Source organism: Procambarus clarkii, chromosome 45 (genome assembly GCF_040958095.1).
Source record: "Procambarus clarkii isolate CNS0578487 chromosome 45, FALCON_Pclarkii_2.0, whole genome shotgun sequence".
In the NCBI taxonomy this organism is placed as follows: domain Eukaryota; kingdom Metazoa; phylum Arthropoda; class Malacostraca; order Decapoda; family Cambaridae; genus Procambarus; species Procambarus clarkii.
The window spans coordinates 11,295,898-11,303,942 of record NC_091194.1 but is presented as its reverse complement, the minus strand read 5'-3'; positions in this window follow the sequence as shown (position 1 = coordinate 11,303,942).

Below are 8,045 nucleotides of genomic sequence, written 5' to 3'. Positions count from 1 at the left end.
TCAGCCGCGGGAGGGTTATTAAGGTCACCACAATAGCTTACTGACTTAACTGTAGCCTCTGTTTAACCCAATAGTAAAATGGGTACCTGGTTGTTAAACGATTCTTCGTGGGGGTCGTATTCTAGGGAACATAAGATTAAGGACTTGCCCGAAACGCTGTGCGTACTAGTGGATGTACAAGAATGTAACAACTCTTGTATATATTGTGACGATAATCTCCTTCAAGAGATTGAGCCTGCTCTTCCCTCCAAAATTACGTCTTCACAATTATATAAAAAGACTATGGAAGAAATGTCCAACAACGACAACAACACCAACACCAGCAAGGCTTGCAAGGGTGAGCAGAAACGTATGCAGCCCGCCACCTGTTCGGACCCAAATCACCAAACTACCCGTTGATCGCTACGGCTCCGCTGATTGGTCGCCGGTCTGGCTGCACCTGCACTCGCCCCCCAATACTACCCGATGTCTGGGGTCGCCCCAACATCAGTCTTCAGAATGTTCCGTGCTTTCGTAGCCAGCACACCTCCCAGCTAGACTCTAGAGTGTACTGAGAGAGGTGGTGGCTTTAAGCCAATATTCCAGCACCTCCCACTTACTGTTGTATTGCACTTCTTGTTATTTTGCCTTAACGTAACTTTTCATTTTGTCATTTAAGTATTCTTATTATTTTGATTGATTGATTTTATTATACATATTTGTTTGTGCATTATTTTCATGTTTTGATTTATTTAACGTAATTAAAATTTCATTGTTAAAGTTTACTTGTGTTTTGTGTGTCTTCTCCTTACCTTACCACAGACGAAGTTCCAGTTTTTCTATTTTTTTTTATAACTATGTGACGAGGCCATACCCCTAGCCTTAAACAGCCGAACACCAACGCGTTACCGTCACAAGTTTTATGGGGGCCTGTCCGGGATCCTCACTCAGGTACTGGTGCCAAGTGGTAATTTATGGTAAGCGTATTTAACTTTGTTAACGTAGCTTTACTATTTTTCATTCAATTTCATTTTTTATAAGGTGCGGTGTATTGTGCATTACGAGAGTAACATATAGTGAAGGTGAGACAACTTTGGATTACGTGGTGACTGTAGGCCGCAGTCATACTCTTAATTGGTCATCTCTCCCTCCTTGTTATTACTCGTATTTACCATCTATGTCCCTTGAATATTTCTCATTCTGACAGATCATCATATTGGTACCCTGGTACTGTGGTCTGCCCCGGGTCAAGAGTACCCAATCTTCTGCAATCTGACTGTAGGAGGATAAAGAGGGCCATAGTTCCTCTAGCTCGAACTTTAGTTGCTGAATTGGGACCTCAGCAGCAGTTCTCGTCACCAGTTGACACCTCGCACCCCTACACGTCAGTCAGAGATGATGATACATACAACGGTAGGGAATTAGCTTATTTTTTCAGAGCACAAAAGTTCGCTAATTCTGTAAGTATCATATTAAATTCAGTAGGAAAAACTTGCTTTATGTCCTATAGAGACTTGGCAAGGTATGCCTACATCCTTGGACTACCAATTTTACTTTTGAAGCATTTAACTGTTTCATTTGTTTTCGAAACTTTGTTTCATTTGTTAGTAGGATTTTCTTGCCCTTATTCTCTTACATGAGTACCGGGTACAAGATTTCCTGCGCCCTTGATTTAATTTAATCATTTAATATCTTTCACTTAACGTTAATTGTTAAAGATCACACAGGATAGGTACCAGTTGCCACGTTGTCCTGTTTCTGACATTTCATTATTGAACATTCGTGTACCTTTATTTGCTAATTTCACCATGTTTCGTCTCCAAACTTTCCGTGCAAATCCAGCAGGTGAAATAGGGACTTTAAGTCGTGCCAAGAGGACTGAACTACAAACTCTTGCACATGAGTATCAACTAGAAGTTCCCTACCAAGCCAACAAAAATGACCTACACAACCTGTTGCTGGATTACTATTTAGAGCAAGGTAAGATAGACTCTGAAACTCATGAAACTTACTATATTGCAGATAAAACTGATTTGGCAACGCTGAAACTCAAACTAGAGCTGGCCAAGATTGAACGTGAGCAGCAAAGGGAAGCCCGCGAACAGCAAAGGGAAGCAGCTGACATACGAAGGGAAGAAATCACCCTCAGAGAACGTGAAGCTGCCTTGAGGAGAGAAGAACACGAACGTGGACTCGCCCTCCAGGAACGTGAGGTTGCACTACTCCAGGAGCGGGAACGAGTACAGCTTGAAACCAAACGACGCGAGTTGGAGATGCAACGCGAACATGACAAGCAACAAGCGACTCTGGCTCTAGAGTGTCGTCAACGGGAATACACGTTGGAAACTTCACACCTCGCTCAACGCCAGCAAGCTACTGCCAATCTTCCCGTCAGTTTTAATATATCACATGCAAGTAAGTTAATGCCATCCTTTGTAGAAGCAGAAGTTGATGTGTTCTTTACCACCTTTGAAACCCTTGCTAATCAACTCAGTTGGCCTGTCGACCAATGGGCCACACTTCTCAGAGTCCATCTTACAGGTAGAGCTGCAGTCACACTCAGTACTTTGGCGTCTGAGAATGACTACTACACTCTGAAACAAGCAGTGTTGGACGCCTACCTCCTCTCTACTGAAAGTTATAGAAGGAAATTTCGTGACCACCTGAAGGCAAGTACCACTACCTTCCTTGAGTTTGCTAACACGAAACGGAGGTATTTCATGAAATGGCTGGAAGCAGCACATGTCTCTACTTTTACAGAACTCGTCAACCTGATGCTTGTTGAAGAATTCTTGAGACGTGTGCCGCCTCCTGTCCGCCTCTACTTAGCAGATAAAGAAGAAACCGACTACCTGAAGTGTGCTAAGTCGGCTGACACTTACAGCCTCATCCACCGGCTGACACCTGAACCATCCTCCAGTAAGAAGTCGTGGTACAGTTACGAGAAGGTGAGCCCCGATCAAGCTGGTTCACAACTGTACTGCAAGTATTGTAGACTCTATGGACATACCATAGACAAGTGTGGTAAGTCTCAATACAAGGGAACCACTGACCAACAACGACCCAAACCAACTCCTCCTAAGTCCGGTAAGCCTGTGATGAATGTTGGTGTTGATGTTAATGATCTTTCTCTTTTCAGTAACCACCTGTATACTGGAACTGTCTCTGCCAACGGTTCAAATCCGGAGGGACGTTTCAAATTGAAGATCTTGAGGGACACAGCGGCTCTACAATCGATCATCTTGAAGTCGGCTGTGCCCAACATAGTCTACACCGGGGAAACGGTCTTCATCACTGACCTCACTGCTACTACTCCATACCCTCTCGCCAGAGTCCACCTGGATTGTCCCTACGTGAACGGGGAAGTCCAAGTCGCCGTCAGGGAAAAGCCTTTTCCCATGCCTGGAGTGCAACTTCTCCTAGGCAACGACTTGGCAGAAGACCTGCAACCAACCAACCTGATCGTCATGGACAAACCCCAGGTGTGTAACTCTGTGCCAAGTAACCCTATTCTTGAGTATGTTCCAGCAGAGGTTCAAGAGAGTGAAGTTTCTCCTCCGGTTCTCGTGACCACCCGTGCACAAGCCGCACGTCCACAGCCAGCTGACTCTACTGCTACCGCTGTCCCTCAAGACCCTCAGAAACTACCCCCGCATCTGACCAAGTTGGAGTTCCGTAAGTTGCAGAGGGAAGATCTTACTTTAACACCATTGTTTTTCCAGGCTGAGACTCAACCCGACAGTATTCCTGGGTTCTTCCTAGAGAACGACTTGCTCTACCGCAGATATAGACCCAGTAAACTGAAGGAGGAGGACGATTGGGCCAACACCGAACAACTTGTGATTCCCACCAGCCTGCGGCCCACTATTCTACACCTGGCCCATGGATCATTCTCCCACTACGGCTTCAACAAGACTTACCATGGGATTCGTCAAGACTACTACTGGCCAGGTATGGTAAATAACGTCAAACAGTACGTAAAACAGTGTCATACATGTCAGATGGCAGGCAAACCGAACGTCTCCATTCCCAGAGCACCACTGATTCCCATACAGGTGCCTGCGGAACCTTTCCACAGACTCATAATAGACTGTGTTGGTCCTTTACCTCGGACCAGTTCAGGTAACGCCTACATCCTAACCATCCTGTGTCCTACCACCAGATTTCCCATAGCAGTTCCAGTGAAGAACATCACGGCTGCTACGGTTATCAAACATCTACTGAAGATCTTCACTCAATACGGATTTCCCAGGGAGATTCAAAGTGACTGTGGCACCAACTTCACCAGTGATCTCTTCAAAAGAACACTGGAGGAGTTCAACATCAAACAGGTATTGTCCAGCCCCTATCATCCTGCTTCACAGGGTTCTCTTGAACGTAGTCATCAGACCATCAAAGCACTCTTGAAAAAGTTTTGTAGTGAAACCTCAAAGGATTGGGATAAGCAGATTGACCTAATAATGTGTATTTTCAGAAGTCTCCCCAATGAGTCCCTAGGAGTATCTCCTTATGAGATGCTCTACGGCCGTAAGTGCCGTACTCCCCTTAAGGCTTTCAAAGACTCTCTCAGAGATGCCACCTTCAGTGAGCATCAGAATGTGCCCCAGTTTCTTCAAAACCTTCAGCACATTCTAGAGAGAGTCCACCGCTTTGCCCATGATAATCTATTGAAAGCCCAGGTGAGAATGAAGACTCATTACGACCAGACCAGCAAAGTAAGAAAATTCAAGCCGGGAGACTTCGTCCTTGCTTATTTCCCTATCCCAGGTTCACCTTTACAAAACAGATTTTCAGGACCCTACTGCGTCAAAGAGTGCAGGAATAATAATAATTATGTGATAGAGACTCCAGATAGGCGGCGGAAGACCCAGCTGTGCCACGTCAACCTCCTGAAGCAATATAATGGTACTCCTCCCACTGTCTTGATTAACTATTCCACATTCACAGAACCCTACATCCACAGTGAGACCTTCCCAGCTTCTCCTCCCGAAAGCACTGACAAGGAGTCAGCGCTTTCTAATTCCGAAATCCTTAATGATCTTCCCAAATACTTTCAGGATAATCATAGTGCACCTCTCGTCAAGATCTTCAGAGAACATCAAGAGTTGTTCAGAGATGATCCCCAAGAGTGTAATGTTACCCAGCACGACATCCAACTGCTCCCCGACACCCGGCCGATTCGTCAACCCTTCTACCGAATCAGCCCGAGCAAGAAGGAAGTCATGCGTGCTGAGGTGCAGTACCTCTTGGACCATGGACTGGCTACACCTTGTGAGTCCCCCTGGGCCTCACCTTGTATCTTGGTGCCCAAACCCCAAGGTAAGGTGCGGTTGTGCACCGACTATCGAAAACTGAACTCTGTCACTGTCAAGGATGCTTACCCCTTGCCAAGGATAGATGACATCCTTGATGCCATTGGTAGTGCCCAGTACTTGTCCCAAGTGGACTTGCTTAAGGGGTACTATCAAGTGTGTCTAACGGAGCGCGCTAAAGAGATATCTGCCTTCATCACTCCTTTTGGACTTTTCAGATATGAACGCCTTCCTTTCGGACTATGTAATGCCCCGGCCACCTTTCAAAGAGCTGTCAACCGTGTCATCCAGGGCTTGGATAACACATACGCCTACCTGGACGATATCGTCGTAGCCTCCAACTCCTGGAGTGAACATCTGCTCCAGCTGCGACGTCTGTTCTCCAAGCTCCTGACAGCCGGCCTCACCATCAACCTGGGCAAGTCCACTTTCGCGAAAGGTAAAGTGCGTTATCTGGGTCATGTTATTGGGAGTGGCAGCATAGCTCCGTTAGACTCACACACTCAAGCTATCCTACAGTATCCACAGCCTACCACCAGGAAGCAGCTCCTGCGCTTCCTTGGTCTTGCCTCTTACTACCGTAGGTTTGTGAGGAATTTCAGTACAGTCGCCACACCTCTAATTCTATTAACCAGTCCCAAGCAACGGTATAATTGGACCATGCAGCAAACCGTTGCTTTCGAACAACTCAAATTCCTCCTCTGTTCTAACCCCATTCTCGCCTCTCCAGATATCACCAAGCCTTTCGTCCTTCATGTCGACGCCAGTGGTACCGGCGTTGGTGGTGTCCTGATGCAACTACGAGGCGAGGAGGTTCTACCTGTCAGCTACTACAGCTACAAACTGAAACCACACCAGAGGAACTACAGCACTATTGAAAAGGAGCTACTATCCATCGTCCTGAACCTCCAACACTTCGCTCCGTACCTACAAGGCGCCAGGTCTACCACCATCTTCTCAGACCACAACCCTCTCCGCTTCCTACATCAAGCCCAATTCACCAACCAGCGTCTTCTACGATGGGCTCTGTATTTACAAGACTTCAACCTGGAGATCCGCTATATCAAGGGTTCTGACAACACCATAGCCGATGCCCTCTCCAGAGTTTATGAAGTAGAAGCGACTCCATCCATTACTCCACCACATAACGACGTACTTCTTCCAGAACCGCAGGCTTCGGGGGAGAGTTGTGACGATAATCTCCTTCAAGAGATTGAGCCTGCTCTTCCCTCCAAAATTACGTCTTCACAATTATATAAAAAGACTATGGAAGAAATGTCCAACAACGACAACAACACCAACACCAGCAAGGCTTGCAAGGGTGAGCAGAAACGTATGCAGCCCGCCACCTGTTCGGACCCAAATCACCAAACTACCCGTTGATCGCTACGGCTCCGCTGATTGGTCGCCGGTCTGGCTGCACCTGCACTCGCCCCCCAATACTACCCGATGTCTGGGGTCGCCCCAACATCAGTCTTCAGAATGTTCCGTGCTTTCGTAGCCAGCACACCTCCCAGCTAGACTCTAGAGTGTACTGAGAGAGGTGGTGGCTTTAAGCCAATATTCCAGCACCTCCCACTTACTGTTGTATTGCACTTCTTGTTATTTTGCCTTAACGTAACTTTTCATTTTGTCATTTAAGTATTCTTATTATTTTGATTGATTGATTTTATTATACATATTTGTTTGTGCATTATTTTCATGTTTTGATTTATTTAACGTAATTAAAATTTCATTGTTAAAGTTTACTTGTGTTTTGTGTGTCTTCTCCTTACCTTACCACAGACGAAGTTCCAGTTTTTCTATTTTTTTTTATAACTATGTGACGAGGCCATACCCCTAGCCTTAAACAGCCGAACACCAACGCGTTACCGTCACAATATAAATAAAAAATATAAATAAACCAGCAGGTATACTTTAGCTCTGAACATAGTCCAGGACTAAAGAACACTGTATATTCAAAGAGAACCTGGGTATACCTTTCATTGTATATATATATATACCTTTTTTTTTGTTCTGTTTCGCAATTATTTATATTTGTAAAAAGGAGTAGGGGGGAGAGCCGAAGCATTTAGAGGTGCAGTTCGAACACAAGAAGTGAACGAAATAATGTTCGAGAAACGTTTGAACGTAATTAATCATGAATCCTGTTTAATGTGTATAATTTTGCTCATCGTCAAAAGAAAGACAAGGTAGTTCATATTTTATACACACAATATGTGTGCATAAAGTATGAACTACCCCAGTCGATAATAGTCCGTATTTTGTTTATTTGTCAATGTGACTGTGTTCGAGGTGTCTGAGATGTGTTCCAAGTGTTTGAGACTGTGACTCGAGACGTGCTTCGCTCACTTCCGGTCTGCACCGGAAACAACGTAACCAAAACACCTTAACTAACCTTACCTAGGCATAACTATCTATAAACCCATAATTGTAATTTCTGCTTAAGAACATATCTTTTGTTTTAATGCACTGTATGAAAGATTCATCTTGGCCGCCATGAACACATAATGTCATAGTGACGTCACACATCTTGTATACAAAAATAAAGGCGTATTTACTAAAAAATAAAGCAGTTTACTTGGTTCATAACCCAGGATCCCGGGTTCCATGAGAGACAGACGCTTTGGCCCGTCTATTTCCACCTGATCCCACAATTCACCTAGCAAGAAATATATACTAGGGAGTTTGGTCTTGAAACTGTTGTGAGTTGCATCCTGGAGAAGATCAGCAATAGTTAGCCTAGGGGGACCT